Source organism: Triticum urartu, chromosome 1 (genome assembly GCF_003073215.2).
Source record: "Triticum urartu cultivar G1812 chromosome 1, Tu2.1, whole genome shotgun sequence".
NCBI lineage: Eukaryota > Viridiplantae > Streptophyta > Magnoliopsida > Poales > Poaceae > Triticum > Triticum urartu.
Window position 1 is genome coordinate 43,695,146 of NC_053022.1, and position 20,311 is coordinate 43,715,456.

General features: G+C 46.7%; 1 long non-coding RNA gene across 6 annotated transcripts; it reads left to right on the forward strand.

Moving 5' to 3' along the window:
* Window positions 1-712: 712 nt before the first annotated feature.
* On the forward strand, window positions 713-4,604 carry LOC125545731. Of its 6 annotated transcripts, XR_007300200.1 has the most exons (7): window positions 713-1,193; window positions 1,321-1,418; window positions 1,744-1,814; window positions 1,906-2,007; window positions 2,102-3,468; window positions 3,596-3,705; window positions 4,333-4,604. It is a non-coding gene; the product is annotated as an uncharacterized LOC125545731 (long non-coding RNA). The 6 variants fall into 6 exon arrangements; XR_007300197.1 differs by having other exon boundaries at window positions 2,102-3,705; XR_007300199.1 differs by having other exon boundaries at window positions 3,596-4,604.
* The last annotated feature ends 15,707 nt before the right edge of the window (window positions 4,605-20,311 follow it).

The window sequence follows — 20,311 nt, forward strand, 5'->3', positions numbered from 1 at the left end:
TAGGGTACCCGCCGTTCTAGCGCCATCGCGGTCTCGGATGAATCCGGCGCGCACATTTTACCCTGTGCTGTATCTGGTTGTCCTTTTAATCTCGCTGGCAAACATCCCTACGTCCATTTTTTCATACGTCGGTTGCTTGAATTGGACTGAATGACGGCTGAGCCACCCTTGTGCGCGGGGCCACCAATTCAGCGGGTAATGCGGCTGCAGTAGCTGTCGCGCGCGTGCGCCAGTGGTGAACGTGGGTGGCAAGGCGTGGGGCGCCGGGTGTGATGAATATTTTTTACCGTTCCTTCCGCACAGCGTGATAGGCTGGGGTCGCGCGCCTCGTGCGTGCCTACGGACCAGGCGACGCGACATGGGTGGGTGGATGGTACGTCGCTGCTTTTTTATCCGTTGTGTCTATACCCAGCTGCGTTGATGGCCCCTGCTTTAGGATGGTCCCGCATGGCAGCGTGTTGGGTGTGTGGGAGGCGTGTGCTTGCTTGTGTTGCCTGCAGGTACCGTGTGACGCGGCGTGGGGTGGGTCATGTGGGGGTGTAATTTTGCTTTTCTACTCGCTCTTCACTTACCCCGCTGCGTTGTTGTCTCTCTTCTCTTTTGGTCCCACATGTAAGTGTAATGGGTGGCTCGTTTCGGGTGAGGGAGAGTCGTAGAGACGTTTCTTTCCAGGAAAGATGGTCCTCCTCTCCCCACGTTCTCTGTACCGGGGTGGGTGGGTCCATGAGTGCACGTTCCCCACTTCACTCCCCTCTCTTTGATTCCCCATCCACCGCCGCCTCCTCTCTCGCCTCACCGCCGGCCTCCTCTATGCCCCTTCCTCTCCCTCTCGGACGAGGCCTAGCTATGGCCGCCCGTGCCGCATCCTGCATCTGGCGCGGGAGCGTGTGGTGGTGACTAGCCGAGCCGTCCCGCTGGTTGCTCGAGCACGGACCCTTGCGACGGCGTCCGGACGAGGCCGGGCACAAGGCGGAGCTGCGGCCGGCGACCCGGCACCGGCGCTTGCCCGGCGGCGGGACCGTCTTCGCCGTGGCCGGTGGGAGAGTTGGGCGGCAGCAAGCGGTGCGGCGAGGGGAGGCGCATGGGCGAGAGGGTGGGGCTCTTGCTAGCCGCTCTCCCGTCCCGTTGGTTTCTTGCGGCCACGGTGGCGTTTCTCAGATCGAGCTGGATGGCGCGACGGGGGCGTGGCACAGGTCGACTTGGGAGCGCATCCGGCATCTCGGTGGCCATGTAGTGGCTCTGGTCGCTGGGAGGGCTTAATTCTGTGGTTGATTCCATCCACCCCTCCTGTTCTCACTTCTCTTTCTCTTCTTGATGCAGGGTCGTGATGTGATCCACCCTGTCTAGAGGGTAATTTCTGCGTGTGATTTGGGTAAGGATCTGGGTGCTGTTCGTTTGCTCACTGTGTTTGTTCCTAGGTGAGCCTCTCTCCTTTTCCCATGCTCTTACCTGCTCGATAAAATGCTTGTGTGGCTGCAAACTATTTTCTGCCTTGGGTTAGATTCCTTTTGGTTTCTTGACAAACATGTGAATTTCTCCTGAGTGAAAAAATGGAGGTGAAGAGGAGAGGAGGAATTACTTCATATGTTTAGGCAGCACGAGATTTCTAAAGTTAGTTTACAACTTCTTAGCCAATTTTGGTTGTCTTGCAAAGTAAAAAAACAAGTAAATAGTTTGCTTATTCCCTAAGTAAATCAGTGTTTTGTTCGTCGGGTCCATCTAATCACTTTCTCGTGCATCCAGGTCGGCACCGCTGTTGTCACCGGCAGAATGGCCGACTGGCCATCGGCAGGCTCGGAGTCCTCTGCGAGCAGGTAACTGAATTTTCTGACCAAGGAGCTTTCTAAACCTGTAAAAAAATCATTCTGACAGTTGTTGACCGGTAAATATGTGGAACTGTTTCAGGTGAAGGAGCTTAATTTCCAGGGGTATGAGGTGATTCTGGTCGCCTCCCGCGCCGTCGGCGTCGAGGCAGAGGCTCAAGTACGGAAAGCTCATCAACAGCAGGTTGCAGACCATTTTTTCTCACAGCAATTTACTGACGGTCATTGCCTCTGGTTATCGTCAGTGCTTGTGTGCTGATAATTCTCCTTGCTTGCAGTTTCGCCGATCTGCAGAACCCATAGTTCGACCTGGATGGGAAGGCATGCGCTGCCGTCGGCCAGAGTGGCCTCATGGCTATCTACGATACACTGATTAGCCATGTGGGTTTGCTAACTGTTGTTCTTTCTTTTATTGTTGTTGTTGAGGTATGGTCTTTCTTGCTCATCTCCAATCAAATGCTTGTGAGCTGAAAGGTTCTTGTTTGTTTGTTTCCCTTCCTGTTCAAGTTGTTCGTCTTCTGTGTCGTTAGCCAGCAAGGTTAGATGTGCTCTCATTGCCACGCTTGATTGCTTCTTGCAGCATGTTCTTGTTTGATTATGTTTACCCTGGTGATTTGCTTTCTGTTTGCTGCTTGGGCAAACATGTGTGTCCCCTGTTTTCGGCAGTACATCTTCGGATTAGTGCTGTGGGCGAAATGTGTGCAGCAAGTAGTAGTTGTAGCTGCTCATTATGAATATTGTGCCTACAGCCATGGTTGACACACGTATTAAGTGGTAGTTACTCCGTACACATAGAAGGACGGTTTAGTGCGGAGAGGTTTATGAAGGCCTACTGGAATTAATTATTTCAGAACACTTACCCCTTCTAAATTATATATTAGCAGGGTTGTGCTTATATGTCCCTCTTTAGATAGTTCTTGGGGAGACGGCATATTTATATTTGTAATTTAGGCTACAAAATGGATTTTATTCGTATGTCTGCTATATTTCAGTTGTATTGTCTTTCCTTCAATCAATTGACAAGTTCTTGCTTCTTTTAATATTATTTCTCTTCAATCAGTTTATGAATCCTTAGTTCATTAGTGTTATCTCTTTACACAGAAGATCCTACTTTCATAACTGATGTGCTATTCTCACATGCAATTAACTTGATCTGGTTAGAAAGAACCAATGGTTGGTGCTTGTTAATTGCATTAATAGTAGTTGTTGTGTTCTGTGGTGATTATATGTGCCACACATGAAGTATTGTATAAATGTGCCTTTATTGTTCAAGAAGCAAGAATTTCTGCCATTTTTTGTTGTCTTTCATCTTGGGATAGCTACAAATCTGCTGCATATGTTTTAAAGATTAGGCATCTCGGGATAGCTACAAATCTGTTGCATACGCTTTTAAAATTAGGCAGAGAAAATTTTACCAATTGGTGGCAGGTCCCTTTTTGGTTTGCTACGTTATTTTGCTGTTTATTAGGCAACACACTAATTTCCCTTTGCTTACTAATGCCATGATTCCTTTTATGTTTCTGGTAAAAACAGTTGGGTAATTCTTCTGTTGCTTCACGGATCTTCCTGCATGTTGTGTCTGTATTACTGCCACTGAAGATATACCTCAACTGAAGATCTAGCTTGTGACGATGATATACCTAAGGTTAGTGTTATTATTACATATGGGGAGAGGTTTATGAAAGCCTACTGAAACTGATTATTTGGTTACACTCACCACTTCCTTTGGACAGAAGTTGTTGTCTGGACGTACTGACCATTGTGTTATGCAGTGTTGGTCTATACTTTAATGCACCTGTGTTCACGCATGGCCAGCTTTATGTAGCAGTGTCGCGTGTGACATCAAAAAAGGCTTTGAAAATCCTGATTGAACATGAAGATGGTACTACTGATTCTCAGACCAGGAACATTGTGTTTCCTGAGCACTTCCACTCCATTTCTTATAATCCATGCTGGTGGTGTCTTTTACAATACATGCATTATTCCATTTACCCTGTTCGCTATGGCCGGCCAGTCTGTTCTAGCTGATTCATGTGGTCGTCCGATATGTGTGGTGCCAACTGCCATTTCTTTGCTAGCTGATGTCAATAGTCTTTTGGTTCATACAGCTTAGTGCCTCATATATGAATGCTCTTTTTGGGTTCTTCAATTTCTCTTCCCCCTATCTTTTGCTGACTACACTGACTATACGCCTGTTCTACCCTGATGCTCTTTCTTCATGCTGGTCCTATGTCACGGGTGTTAATATCTACTACCTATTTACTGCTTGTTGTGCAAAATCTTTAGGTTATTGTAAATCATTCCCTGCTGTATAAAGTTTGGTTTTAGTCTGTTGCATTTTGTTGGTTCCTATCTTGCCAATGTCTACAGCAATATGCTTTCTTGATAGCCTATTTTGCTTCACATTTTTTGGGTATGCCACTTCTCTAATGAGTGGGTGCATCTCTTCTTTGTTTTATCATTCTATATTTTTTCCTAACCTTTTTGGTATTCTGCTTTCTCCTTGCAGATGGCAAGCACCATTTTGTTGGTTCCTGCCTTGCCAATGTCTACAGCGATGTGTGCGTCCTTTGTCTCATCTGTGGCATTACCGTGGGGCGTGGGGTGACTCATAATGGGCCTATCAAGCATACTGACCTTGTAATGATAGATAAAGAGGTTGATGTCAGTGCCATTCAGATAAATATATTTTTAGCCCTGTGAATTGAAAAATGAGTGCTTCTTGGTTGTTGCTGTTGTTGGTCCAGAAGATTCTTGGTGCTTCTTGGTGCTTTTACTACATGTCCAGTAGTATACTATGCTAACCCACATAAATGACAAAGTCCTGCGCTAATCCTTATTGGCACTTCTTGGTGTGTTAACTAAATGGTTTAGTCCCGCGCTTCATAGAAGCAGTTTTAACTAAATGTAATGAACTAATTAAGCGTCTTCTTTTATTGTTGGCTAATCCTTTGGTTTTATTGCATGCTGCATTCTATATGATGATACACTACGACTCTAATAAGTCCAGGCACTATAAACCCTATGTCAGCTATGTATGAATTTGGAATCCATATTGCAGAATTATTTGCTACTGTTGTATATAATGCTATCTCAGCTTCCCAATGAACGATGCATGCCTTCACCTTCAGGCACAAGGCAAAGTGTGTCCGCCTATGAGGACATCATCATAAACCTTCAGTGTCACCTATATGCCTTGTGTACCAGACTTATGTTTATAATGGTCTTATGCTATCTCCACATTAGTTTATCTTTGCGTATGGATTACTAACATCACTTTCTTCTCACTACTTACATTGCTTCTAACTAGCTTCTTGCGCCATTGGCGCAACCGGGTCATCTAGTGTACTGCAACAGGTAGTAGTATCTTCCAAAGTTAGAGCCCGGTCCAACCGGGACAAGGTGCTTTTTTTTAATATAAAAGGCAGTACTCTGCTGGCAAAACAACAAAATAACACGCTCTGCCTGCTAAGATGACCTAAGTATTCAATTGCCCGGCCAAGTAAACTACTCTTGGTCAGCGCTCACTCTTGGAGTAATTGACTTTTCTTTCGTTATGCCTTACTTTATAAATAGTGCCATAATAACAAAATCATTCAAACAAAACAGAGGGATATTATCAGGTCAACGGAGCTGTCGTCCGCGGCTACAACGAGCGGTCTCCACAACTGCAAATTGCCAAGCATTTTCAATAGGCAATCAGCGGGCCAGTAAGGGACGAAATGTTCAATAGTAAAATTATTGAGAGACATCCACAAAGACCAACAAAGCGAAACAAAGATGATATGGGGCAAGCCGTAGGGTGGTCCGATCGTCACGAATGATAGGGGAATTTGATAAAGAACGGAGTAAAACAACTGGCAACACACGGGAAAGAAGCACAAACTAACAGCCATTGCTTTCTTCTTCCGCCTCTTCGAGAATCCTTCGGTCCTCGGAGCGATACTTTTCCCCTCTCCCCTCCCGGTCGCTCCCGCGAGCAACCCGGGGGGCAACCCTAGCCGCCACCCAAACTCCCTCCCCTCCCCGTCCCTCCTCCCCCGTCGCCGCTAGCAAGCGCCGCCGGGCAAAGCCCGGCCGGCGTTGGCGGCGGCGGCGTGGCAACGGGGGGGGGGGGGGGCTCTCCTCTCCCCTGCGCTCTTCCATGGTGGGCCGGCGCAGGACGGCTGGATCGGGCGCATGCCCCGGCCTTGCGCGGGGGCGGCGGCGCGGCGGCAACCGGTCTAGCGGCGGCGGGCGCGTCCTCTCGTGGCGCGCCGGCGGTCTGGGCGGTGGCTTGCGGCGTGGCGGCTGCGGGCTCTTGGGATCTCGCGTTGGCTGGTCCTTCAGGTGGTGCGAGCGAGTGGGCTCCGGTCAGATCCGGCCGGATCTGCCTCCGGCGCCTCTTTCGGCGGCGCGGGCTGGGTGCAGCAGGGCCGCGGGCGGCCGGCGCCGCCATGCATAGGGGTGGTGGAGCCGGTGGCGTGACGGTTGGTGGCGGCGACGCGTGCGGGCTCCGAGTACAGTTGGGCGTCCTTCTCGGCTATGGTCGGCGGCGCGCGGCGTGGGCGGGCTGTCCCTGGATCTCTCCCTGGCGGCGGCGGCGGTGGATCTTCTCCCTCCTTCATCGGACGAGCGGCCGTCGGTGGCCTCGCGTTGGGTTGTGCCAATAGCAGGGCCGAGGCGAAGCAGGTGCTTCGGGGGGGGGGGTGGTTGGAGGGATGGGGCTTCGACGTGGTCGAGCCGCCGTCACCGGCACCGTGGGTGCCGGGAGTGGCCGTGTGGCGCACCTCCCCTTCCCCTTTCCCCTGCCTGAGGCTTCGTGGCTGCTGTCCCATGCGATGTCCGAGGCGGGACGGTTTGCAGGTTGCAGCGATGGTGGGAGTTGGCTCCGTCCAAAGCCGCCTCCTTTGAGGGTACCGGGACGGTCTGGATGCTGGGCGGCGGCCCTGGCGGTGGGAGATGCGTGGATCTTGGGCAGATTGCGCAACTCGGTGATAACCCACAAGTATAGGGGATGGCAACAGTTTTCGATAAGTAAGAGTGTCGAACCCAACGAGGAGCTAAAGATAGAACAAATATTCCCTCAAGTTCTATCGACCACCTATACAACTCTATGCACGCTTGACATTTGCTTTACCTAGAACAAGTATGAAACTAGAAGTACTTTGTAGGTGTTTTTGGATAGGTTTGCAAGATAATAAAGAGCAAGTAAATAAAAAGTAGGGGCTGTTTAGATAAAGACACAACTAGGTTAGTTTTAGTAAAGAGCTTTTTGTTACGAGAAAGTTATTTGTCCCTAAGCAATCGATAACTAGACCGGTAATCATTATTGCAATTTTATTTGAGGGTGAGGCATAAGCTAACATACTTTCTCTACTTGGATCATATGCACTTATGATTGGAACTCTAGCAAGCGTCCGCAACTACTAAAGATCATTAAGATAAAACCCAACCATAGCATTAAAGTATCAAGCCATCTTTATCCCATACGCAACAACCTACTTACTCGGGTATGTGCTTCTGTCACTCACGCCACCCACCATAAGCAAATCATGAACATATTGCAAACCCTACAGCGGGGATCCCTCATGCTTGCGCAACACGGAGAGCACCATAGGACAACACCAATAATAAAACATGCAACTCAAACCAATCACGATCATCAAATAGCACATAGGACAAAACGGATCAACTCAAATATCATAGGATAGCCATACATCATTGGGAAATAATATATAGCATTGAGCACCATGTTTAAGTAGAGACTACAGCGGGTAAAAGAGGGGTTACACCGCTGCATAGAGGGGGGGAAGAGTTGGTGATGATGGCGGTGAAGTTGTTGGTGAAGATTGCGGTGATGATGATGGCGCCGGCGGTGTTCCAGCGCCACCGAAAGAGAGGGGGAGAGGGGCCCCCTTCTTCTTATTCTTCCTTGACCTCCTCCCTAGATGGGAGAAGGGTTTCCCCTCTGGTCCTTGGTCTCCATGGCATGGGAGGGGCGAGAGCCCCTCCGAGATTGGATATGTCTCTCTGTCTCTGTCTGTTTCTGCGTTCTCAGATTCTGCCCTTTCACCGTTTCTTATATTCTCGGAGATCCGTAACTCCGATTGGGCTGAAATTTTAACACGATCTCTATCCGGATATTAGCTTTTTGCGGCGAAATAAGGGCATCAACCGCCTTATGGGGTGGCCACGAGGGCCCAGGGCGCGCCTGCCCCCCTGGGGCGTGCCCCTACCTCGTGGCCCCCTCAGGCATCGTCTCGCATTGATTTTTCTTCCCAAAAATGACATATATTCCAAAAAAATCTTCATCAGTTTTTATCCCATTTGGACTCCGTTTGATATGGATTTACTGCGAAACAAAAAACATGCAATAAACAGGAACTGGCACTGGGCACTGGATCAATATGTTAGTCCCAAAAATAGTATAAAAAGTTGCCAAAAGTATATGAAAGTTGTAGAATATTGGCATGGAACAATAAAAAATTATAGATACGACGGAGACATATCAGCATCCCCAAGCTTAATTCCTGCTCGTCCTCGAGTAGGTAAATGATAAAAAAGATAATTTTTGATGTGGAATGCTACCTAGCATAATCTTGATCATGTAATCTAATCATGGCATGAATATTAAGACACGAGTGATTCAAAGCAATAGTCTATCATTTGACATTAAGATAATAATACTTCAAGCATACTAATAAAGCAATCATGTATTTTCAAAATAACATGGCTAAAGAAAGTTATCCCTACAAAATCATATAGTCTGGCTATGCTCCATCTTCACCACACAAAATATTCAAATCATGCACAACCCCGATGACAAGCCAAGCAATTGTTTCATACTTTTGATGTTCTCAAACCTTTTCAACTTTCACGCAATACATGAGAGTGAGCCGTGGATATAACATTATAGGTGGAATAGAATATGATGGTGGAGGTTGTGTGGAGAAGACAAAAAGGGAGAAAGTCTCACATCAACTAGGCGTATCAATGGGCTATGGAGATGCCCATTAATAGATATCATTATGAGTGAGTATGGATTGCCATGCAACGGATGCACTAGAGCTATATGTTGGAAATATGCCCTAGAGGCAATAATAAAATGGTTATTATTATATTTCCTTGTTCATGATAATTGTCCATTGTTCATGCTATAATTGTGTTATCCGGAAATCGTAATACATGTGTGAATACATAGACCACAACATGTCCCTAGTGAGCCTCTAGTTGACTAGCTCGTTGATCAATAGATGGTTACGGTTTCCTGACCATGGACATTGGATGTCATTGATAACGGGATCACATCATTAGGAGAATGATGTGATGGACAAGACCCAATCCTAAGCATAGCACAAGATCGTGTAGTTCGTCTGCTAGAGCTTTTCTGAATGTCAAGTATCATTTCCTTAGACCATGAGATTGTGCAACTCCCGGATACCGTAGGAGTGCTTTGGGTGTACCAAACATCACAACGTAACTGGGTGGCTATAAAGGTGCACTACAGGTATCTCCGAAAGTGTCTGTTGGGTGGGCATGAATCGAGACTGGGATTTGTCACTCCGTATGACGGAGAGGTATCTCTGGGCCCACTCGATAATGCATCATCATAATGAGCTCAGTGTGACTAAGTAGTTGGTCACGGGATCATGCATTACAGAACGAGTAAAGTGACTTGCCAGTAACGAGATTGAACGAGGTATTGGGATATCGACGATCGAATCTCGGGCAAGTAACGTACCGATTGACAAAGGGAATTGTATACGAGATTGCTTGAATCCTCGACATCGTGGTTCATCCGATGAGATCATCGTGGAACATGTGGGAGCCAACATGGGTATCCAGATCCCGCTGTTGGTTATTGGCCGGAGAGTTGTCTCGGTCATGTCTGCATGGTTCCCGAACCCGTAGGGTCTACACACTTAAGGTTCGATGACGCTAGGGTTATTAGGAAGACATGTATGTGATTACCGAATGTTGTTCGGAGTCCCGGATGAGATCCCAGACGTAACGAGGAGTTCCGGAATGGTCCGGAGGTGAAGATTTATATGTAGGAAGTTGTCATACGGTCACCGGAAGGGTTCGGGGGCATATCGGTATTGTACCGGGGCCACCGGAGGGGTTCCGGGGGTCCACCGGGAGGGGCCACCTCTCTCGGAGGGCCTAATGGGCCGTAGAGAAAAGGGAACCAGCCCTACATGGGCTGGGAGCATCCCCCCTTGGGCCCATGCGCCTAGGGTTGGGGGGAAACCCTAAGGGGGGCGCCCCCCTTGCTTGGGGGGCCGGCCCCCTTCCTCCTTCCCCTATAAATAGAGGGGCAAGGGGATGGCTGCATACCACATCCAAGGCGCAGCCCCTCCGCTCCCCAACACCTCTCCTCCTCCGCAAGAGCTTGGCGAAGCCCTGCCGGAGTACTGCTGCTCCACCACCACCACGCCGTCGTGCTGCTGTTGGAGTCCTCTTCCTCAACCTCTCCCTCCTCCTTGCTGGATCAAGGCGCGGGAGACGTCCTCTCTCCGTACGTGTGTTGAACGCGGAGGTGCCGTCCGTTCGGCGCTAGGATCATCGGTGATTTGGATCACGACGAGTACGACTCCATCAACCCCGTTCTCTTGAACGCTTCCGCTCGCGATCTACAAGGGTATGTAGATGCACTCCTCTCCCTCTCATTGCTAGATGACTCCATAGATTGATCTTGGTGATGCGTAGAAAATTTTAAATTTCTTCTACGATCCCCAACAGTGGCATCATGAGCTAGGTCTATGCGTAGTTTCTATGCACGAGTAGAACACAAGTTGTTGTGGGCGTCGATTTTGTCAATTTACTTGCCGTTACTAGTATTATCTTGATTCGGCGGCATCGTGGGATGAAGCGGCCCGGACCGACCTTACACGTACGCTTACGAGAGACTGGTTCCACCGACTGACATGCACTAGTTGCATAAGGTGGCTAGCGGGTGTCTGTCTCTCCCACTTTAGTCGGATCGGATTCGATGAAAAGGGTCCTTATGAAGGGTAAATAGAAATTGGCATATCACGTTGTGGTTTTTGGCGTAGGTAAGAAATGTCTTGCTAGAAACCTATAGCAGCCACGTAAAAACTTGCAACAATAATTAGAGGACGTCTAACTTGTTTTTGCAGCATATGCCGTGTGATGTGATATGGCCAAAAGGATGTGATGAATGATATATGTGATGTATGGGATTGATCATGTTCTTGTAATAGGAATCACGACTTGCATGTCGACGAGTATGACAACCGACAGGAGCCATAGGAGTTGTCTTAATTTATTTATGACCTACGTGTCAACTTATACGTCATGTAATTACTTTACTTTATCGCTAACCGTTAGCCATAGTAGTAGAAGTAATAGTTGACGAGACAACTTCATGAAGACACGATGATGGAGATCATGATGATGGAGATCATGGTGTCATGCCGGTGACGATGATGATCATGGCGCCCCGAAGATGGAGATCAAAAGGAGCAAAATGATATTGGCCATGTCATGTCACTATTTGATTGCATGTGATGTTTACCATGTTTTACATCTTATTTGCTTAGAACGGCGGTAGCATAAATAAGATGACCCCTCGCAATAATTTCAGGAAAGTGTTCCCCCTAACTGTGCACCGTTGCTAAGGTCCGTTGTTCCGAAGCACCACGCGATGATCGGGTGTGATAGGTTCTAACGTTTGCATACAACGGGTGTAAGCCAGATTTACACATGCAAAACACTTAGGTTGACTTGACGAGCCTAGCATGTACAGACATGGCCTCGGAACACGGAAGACCGAAAGGTCGAACATGAGTCGTATAGAAGATACGATCAACATGAAGATGTTCACCGATGATGACTAGTCCGTCTCACGTGATGATCGGACACGGCCTAGTTGAATCGGATCATGTATCACTTAGATGACTAGAGGGATGTCTATCTGAGTGGGAGTTCATTAAATAATTTGATTAGATGAACTTAATTATCATGAACTTAGTCTAAAATCTTTACAATATGTCTTGTAGATCAAATGGCCCATGCTAATGTTGTCCTCAACTTCAATGCGTTCCTAGAGAAAACCAAGTTGAAAGACGATGGTGGAAACTATACGGACTGGGTCCGGAACTTGAGGATCATCCTCATAGCTGCCAAGAAAGCATATGTCCTTGAAGCACCGCTAGGTGAAGCACCACCCCCAGCAAACCAAGACGTTATGAACACTTGGCAGTCCTATGTTGATGATTACTCCCTGGTTCAGTGCGGCATGCTTTACAGCTTAGAACCGGGGCTCCAGAAGTGTTTTGAGCAACACGGAGCATATGAGATGTTCCAAGAGCTGAAAATGGTTTTCCAAACTCATGCCCGGGTCGAGAGATATGATGTCTCCGACAAGTTCTACAGTTGTAAGATGGAGGAGAATAGTTCCGTCAGCGAGCACATACTCAAAATGTCTGGGTTGCACAACCTCTTGTCTCAGCTGGGAGTTAATCTCCTGGATGATGCGGTCGTTGACAGAATCCTTCAGTCGCTCCCACCTAGCTACAAGAGCTTTGTGATGAACTTCAATATGCAGGGGATGGAGAAGACCATTCCTGAGGTATATTCAATGCTGAAATCAGCGGAGGTGGAAATCAAAAAGGAACGTCAAGTGTTGATGGTGAATAAAACCACTAAGTTCAACAAAGGCAAGGGTAAAAAGAACTTCAAGGAGGACGGCAAGGGAGTTGCCGCGCCCGGTAAGCAAGCTGCCGGGAAGAAGCCAAAGAATGGACCCAAGCCCGAGACTGAGTGTTTTTATTGCAAGGGAAGTGGTCACTGGAAGCGGAACTGGCCCAAGTACTTAGCGGATAAGAAGGCCGGCAACACCAAAGGTATATGTGATATACATTTTATTGATGTGTACCTTACCAGTACTCGCAGTATCTCCTGGGTATTTGATACCGGTGCGGTTGCTCATATTTGTAACTCAAAACAGGAGCTGCGGAATAAGCGGAGACTGGCGAAGGACGAGGTGACGATGCGCGTCGGGAATGGTTCCAAGGTCGATGTGATCGCCGTCGGCACGCTACCTCTACATTTACCTATGGGATTAGTGTTAAACCTCAATAATTGTTATTTAGTGCCCGCTTTGAGCATGAACATTGTATCAGGATCTCGTTTAATACGAGATGGCTACTCATTTAAATCCGAGAATAATGGTTGTTCTATTTATATGAGAGATGTGTTTTATGGTCATGCACCGCTGGTCAATGGTTTATTCTTATTTAATCTCGAACGTGATGTTATACATATTCATAGTGTGAATACCAAAAGATGTAAGGTTGATAATGATAGTCCCACATACTTGTGGCACTACTGCCTTGGTCACATTGGTGTCAAACGCATGAAGAAACTCCATGCAGATGGACTTTTGGAGTCTCTTGATTATGAATCATTTGACACGTGCGAACCATGCCTCATGGGCAAAATGACCAAGACTCCGTTCTCCGGAACAATGGAGCGAGCAACCAACTTATTGAAAATCATACATACTGATGTGTGCGGTCCAATGAGTGTTGAGGCTCGCGGTGGCTATCGTTATGTTCTCACCCTCACTGATGACTTGAGTAGATATGGGTATGTCTACTTAATGAAACACAAGTCTGAGACCTTTGAAAAGTTCAAGGAATTTCAGAGTGAGGTTGAGAATCAACGTGACAGGAAAATCAAGTTCTTACGATCAGATCGTGGGGGAGAATATTTGAGTCACGAATTTGGCACGCACTTAAGGAAATGTGGAGTAGTTTCACAACTCACGCCGCCTGGAACACCTCGGCGTAATGGTGTGTCCGAACGTCGTAATCGCACTCTATTGGATATGGTGCGATCTATGATGTCTCTTACCGATCTACCGCTGTCATTTGGGGCTATGCTTTAGAGACTGCCGCATTCACTTTAAATAGGGCTCCGTCGAAATCCGTTGAGACGACACCATATGAATTATGGTTTGGGAAGAAACCTAAGCTGTCATTTCTAAAAGTTTGGGGATGCGATGCTTATGTGAAGAAACTTCAACCTGAAAAGCTTGAACCCAAATCGGAAAAATGCGTCTTCATAGGATACCCTAAAGAAACTATTGGGTATACCTTCTACCTCAGATCCGAAGGCAAGATCTTTGTTGCCAAGAATGGATCCTTTCTAGAGAAAGAGTTTCTCTCGAAAGAAGTAAGTGGGAGGAAAGTAGAACTTGATGAAGTATTGCCTCTTGAACCGGAGAGTGGCGCAGCTCAGGAAAATGTTCCTGAGGTGCCTGCACCGACTAGAGAGGAAGTTAATGATGATGATCATGAAACTTCAGATCAAGTTGCTACTGAACTTCGTAGGTCCACAAGGACACGTTCCGCACCAGAGTGGTACGGCAACCCTATCCTGGAAATCATGTTGTTGGACAATGGTGAACCTTCGAACTATGAAGAAGCGATGGTGGGCCCAGATTCCGACAAATGGCTGGAAGCCATGAAATCCGAGATATGATCCATGTATGAAAACGAAGTATGGACTTTGACTGACTTTCCCGTTGATCGGCGAGCCATAGAAAATAAATGGATCTTTAAAAAGAAGACACACGCAGATGGTAATGTGACCATCTATAAGGCTCGGCTTGTTGCTAAGGGTTATCGACAAGTTTAAGGGGTTGACTACGATGATACTTTCTCACCCGTAGCGAAGTTGAAGTCCGTCTGAATCATGTTAGCAATTGCCGCATTCTATGATTATGAGATATGGCAAATGGACGTCAAAACGGCATTCCTTAATGGTTTCCTTAAGGAAGAATTGTATATGATGCAGCCGTAAGGTTTTGTCGATCCTAAGAATGCTGACAAGGTGTGCAAGCTCCAACGCTCAATCTATGGGCTGGTGCAAGCATCTCGGAGTTGGAACATTCGATTTGATGAGATGATCAAAGTGTTTGGGTTTACGCAGACTTATGGAGAAGCCTGTGTTTACAAGAAAGTGAGTGGGAGCTCTGTAGCATTTCTCATATTATATGTGGATGACATACTATTGATGGGAAATGGTATAGAATTCTTGGAAAGCATAAAGGCCTACTTGAACAAGTGTTTTTCAATGAAGGATCTTGGAGAAGCTGCTTATATATTAGGCATCAAGATCTATAGAGATAGATCGAGACACCTCATTGGTCTTTCACAGAGTACGTACCTTGACAAGATATTGAAGAAGTTTAATATGGATCAGTCAAAGAAGGGGTTCTTGCCTGTGTTGCAAGGTACGAGATTGAGCACGGCTCAATGCCCGACCACGACAGAAGGTAGAGAAAAGATGAGTGTCGTCCCCTATGCCTCAGCCATAGGGTCTATTATGTATGCCATGCTGTGTACCAGACCTGATGTAAACCTTGCCGTAAGTTTGGTAGGAAGGTACCAAAGTAATCCCGGCATGGAACACTGGACAGCGGTCAAGAATATCCTGAAGTACCTGAAAAGGACTAAGGATATGTTTCTTGTTTATGGAGGTGACGAAGAGCTCGTCGCAAAGGGTTACGTTGATGCTAGCTTCGACATAGATCTGGATGACTCTAAGTCACAAACCGGATACATGTATATTTTGAATGGTGGGGCAGTCAGCTGGTGCAGTTGCAAGCAAAGCGTCGTGGCGGAATCTACATGTGAAGCGGAGTACATGGCAGCCTCGGAGGCAGAACAAGAAGCAATCTGGGTGAAGGAGTTCATTACCGACCTAGGAGTTATTCCCAATGCGTCGGGCCCGATGACTCTCTTCTGTGACAACACTGGAGCTATTGCCCTTACCAAGGAGCCCAGATTTCACAGGAAGACCAAGCATATCAAGCGTCGCTTCAACTCCATACGTGAAAATGTTCAAAATAGAGACATAGATATTTGTAAAGTGCATACGGACCTGAATGTCGCAGATCCGTTGACTAAACCTCTCCCTCGAGCAAAACATGATCAACACCAGAACTCTATGGGTGTTCGATTTATCACAATGTAATTAACTAGATTATTGACTCTAGTGCAAGTGGGAGACTGTTGGAAATATGCCCTAGAGGCAATAATAAAATGGTTGTTATTATATTTCCTTGTTCATGATAATTGTCTATTGTTCATGCTATAATTGTGTTATCCGGAAATCGTAATACATGTGTGAATATATAGACCACAACATGTCCCTAGTGAGCCTCTAGTTGACTAGCTCGTTGATCAATAGATGGTTACGGTTTCCTGACCATGGACATTGGATGTCATTGATAACGGGATCACATCATTAGGAGAATGATGTGATGGACAAGACCCAATACTAAGCATAGCACAAGATCATGTAGTTCGTCTGCTAGAGCTTTTCTGAATGTCAAGTATCATTTCCTTAGACCATGAGATTGTGCAACTCCCGGATACCGTAGGAGTGCTTTGGGTGTACCAAACGTCACAATGTAATTGGGTGGCTATAAAGGTGCACCACAGGTATCTCCGAAAGTGTCTGTTGGGTGGGCATGAATCGAGACTGGGATTTGTCACTCCGTATAATGGAGAGGTATCTCTGGGCCCACTCGGTAATGCATCATCATAATGAGCTCAGTGTGACTAAGTAGTTGGTCATGGGATCATGCATTACGTAACGAGTAAAGTGACTTGCCGGTAACGAGATTGAATGAGGTATTGGGATACCGACGATCGAATCTCGGGCAAGTAACGTACCGATTGACAAAGGGAATTGTATACGGGATTGCTTGAATCCTCGACATCGTGGTTCATCTGATGAGATCATCGTGGAACATGTGGGAGCCAACATGGGTATCCAAATCCCGCTGTTGTTATTGGCCTGAGAGTTGTCTCGGTCATGTCTGCATGGTTCCCGAACCCGTAGGGTCTACACACTTAAGGTTTGATGATGCTAGGGTTATTAGGAAGACTTGTATGTGATTACTGAATGTTGTTCGGAGTCCTGGATGAGATCCCGGACGTCACGAGGAGTTCCGGAATGGTCCGGAGGTGAAGATTTATATGTAGGAAGTTGTCATACGGTCACCGGAAAGGTTCGGGGGCATATCGGTATTGTACCGGGGCCACCGGAGGGGTTCCGGGGGTCCACCGGGAGGGGCCACCTCTCTCGGAGGGCCTAATGGGTCTTAGAGGAAAGGGAACCAGCCCTACATGGGCTGGGCGCATCTGCCTAGGGTTGGGGGGAAACCCTAAGGGGGGCGCCCCCCTTGCTTGGGGGGCAAGCCCCCTCCCCTTGGCCGCCGCCCCCCCTTCCTCCTTCCCCTATAAATAGAGGGGCAAGGGGAGGGCTGCATACCACATCCAAGGCGCAGCCCCTCCCCTCCCCAACACCTCTCCTCCTCCGCGAGAGCTTGGCGAAGCCCTGCCGGAGTACTGTTGCTCCACCACCACCACGCCGTCGTGCTGCTGTTGGAGCCCTCTTCCTCAACCTCTCCCTCCTCCTTGCTGGATCAAGGCACGGGAGACATCCTCGCTCCGTACGTGTGTTGAACGCGGAGGTGCCGTCCGTTCGGCGCTAGGATCATCTGTGATTTGGATCACGACGAGTACGACTCCATCAACCCCATTCTCTTGAACGCTTCCGCTCGCGATCTACAAGGGTATGTAGATGCACTCCTCTCCCTCTCGTTGCTAGATGACTCCATAGATTGATCTTGGTGATGCATAGAAAATTTTAAATTTCTGCTACGTTCCCCAACACTATAAGTGTATGAAAGGTCAAAAAGAAACTAAGTGGGTGTGCATCAACCTTGCTTGACCATGAAGACCTCGGGCATTTGAGGAAGCCCATCATCGGAATATACAAGCCAAGCTCTATAATGAAAATTCCCACTAGTATATGAAAGTGATAACTCAAGAGACTCTCTATATGAAGAACATGGTGCTACTTTTTCTTTTTTTTTCGTCCGGAGTCTCATCCCAACTTGTGGGGGAATCATAGTCTCCATCATACTTTCCTCACTGGCGCAATGCTCTAATAATGATGATCATCACACTTTTATTTACTTACGACTCGATACTAGAACAAAGATATGACTCTATATGAATGCCTCCGGCGGTGTACCGGGATGTGCAATGATCTAGCGTAGCAATGACATAAAAATGGACAAGCCATGAAAACATCATGCTAGCTATCTTACGATCATGCAAAGCAATATGACAATGAATGCTCAAGTCATGTATATGATGATGATGGAAGTTGCATGGCAATATATCTCGGAGTGGCTATGAAAATGTCATGATAGGTAGGTATGGTGGCTGTTTTGAGGAAGGTATATGGTGGGTTTAAGGTACCGGCGAAAGTTGCGCAATACTAGAGAGGCTAGCAATGGTGGAAGGGTGAGAGTGCGTATAATCCATGGACTCAACATTAGTCATAAAGAACTCACATACTTCTTCGCATGCTCCTACGGGGATACATTGGTAGGAAAAGACCATCGCTCGTCCACGATCGCCACTGATAAGGAAGACAATCAATAAATAAATCATGCTCCTGCTACCTCTTGAGCACTGCGTTGGATTTCCCTAAAGAGGAAGGGATGATGCAGCAAAGTAGCGTAAGTATTTCCCTCAGTTTTGGAGAACCAAGGTATCAATCCAGTAGGAGGCTACGCTCGAGTCCCTCGTACCTACACAAAAACAATAGCTCAACGCAACCAACACGCTTAGGGGTTGTCAATCCCTTTACGGTCACTTACGAAAGTGAGATCTGATAGAGATGATAAATAATATTTTTTGGTATTTTTGGTATAGAGATGCAAAGTAAATAAAGTAAAATCAAAGCAATAGTAAAGTGATGGAGATTGATATGATGAGAAAGAGACCCGGGGGCCATAGGTTTCACTAGTGGCTTCTCTCCAGAGCATAAGTATTCTACGGTGGGTGAACAAATTACTGTTGAGCAATTGACAAAATTGAGCATAGTTATGAGAATATCTAGGTATGATCATGTATATAGGCATCACGTCCGAGACAAGTAGACCGACTCCTGCCTGCATCTACTACTATTACTCCACTCATCGACCGCTATCCAGCATGCATCTAGAGTATTAAGTTAAAAACAGAGTAACGCCTTAAGCAAGATGACATGATGTAGAGGGATAGTTTCATGCAATATGATAAAAAAACCCATCTTGTTATCCTCGATGGCAACAATACAATACGTGCCTTGCTGCCCCTTCTGTCACTGGGAAAGGACACCGCAAGATTGAACCCAAAGCTAAGCACTTCTCCCATGCAAGAACAACCAATCTAGTAGGCCAAACCAAACTGATAATTCGAAGAGACTTGCAAAGATAACCAATCATACATAAAAGAATTCAGAGAAGATTCAAATATTATTCATAGATAGACTTGATCATAAACCCACAATTCATCGGTCTCAACAAACACACCGCAAAAAGAAGATTACATCGAATAGATCTCCACGAGAGAGGAGGAGAACATTGTATTGAGATCCAAAAAGAGAGAAGAAGCCATCTAGCTACTAGCTATGGACCCGTAGGTCTGAAGTAAACTACTCACACTTCATCGGAGAGGCTTGGATGATGATGTAGAAGCCCACCGTGATCGATGCCTCCTCCGGCGGAGCTCCGGAACAGGCCCCAAGATGGGATCTCGTGGATACAGAAAGTTGCGGCGGTGGAATTAGGTTTTTGGCTCCGTCCCCGATCGTTTGGGGGTACGTGGATATATATAGGAGGAAGAAGTACGTCGGTGGAGCTTCAAGGGGCCCACGAGGCAGGGGGCGCGCCCTAAGGGGGCGTCCCCTACCCTCGTGAGCACCTCGTGGCTTTCTTGACGGAGGGTCCAAGTCTCCTGGATCTTATCTAATGAGAAAATCATGTTTCCGAAGGTTTCATTCCGTTTGGACTCCGTTTGATATTCCTTTTCTTTGAAACCCTAAAACAGGCAAAAAACAACAATTCTGGGATGGGCCTCTGGTTAATAGGTTAGTCCCGAAAATAATATAAAAGTGGAAAATAAAGCCCAATAATGTCTAAAACAGTAGATAATATAGCATGGAGCAATAAAAAATTATAGATACGTTGGAGACGTATCAAGCATCCCCAAGCTTAATTCCTGCTCGTCCTCGAGTAGGTAAATGATAAAAACAGAATTTTTGATGCGGAGTGCTACTTGGCATAATTTCAATGTAAATCTTCTTAATTGTGGTATGAATATTTAGATTCGAAAGATTCAAGACAAAAATTCATATTGATATAAAAATAATAATACTTCAAGCATACTAACAAAGCAATTATGTCTTCTCAAAATATCATGGCCAAAGAAAGCCATCCCTACAAAATCATATAGTCTGGCTATGCTCTATCTTCACCACACAAAGCATTTAAATCATGCACAACCCCGATGACAAGCCAAGCAATTGTTTCATACTTTTGACATTTTCAAAACTTTTTCGATCTTCACGCAATACATGAGCGTGAGCCATGGATATAGCACTATAGGTGGAATAGAATGGTGGTTGTG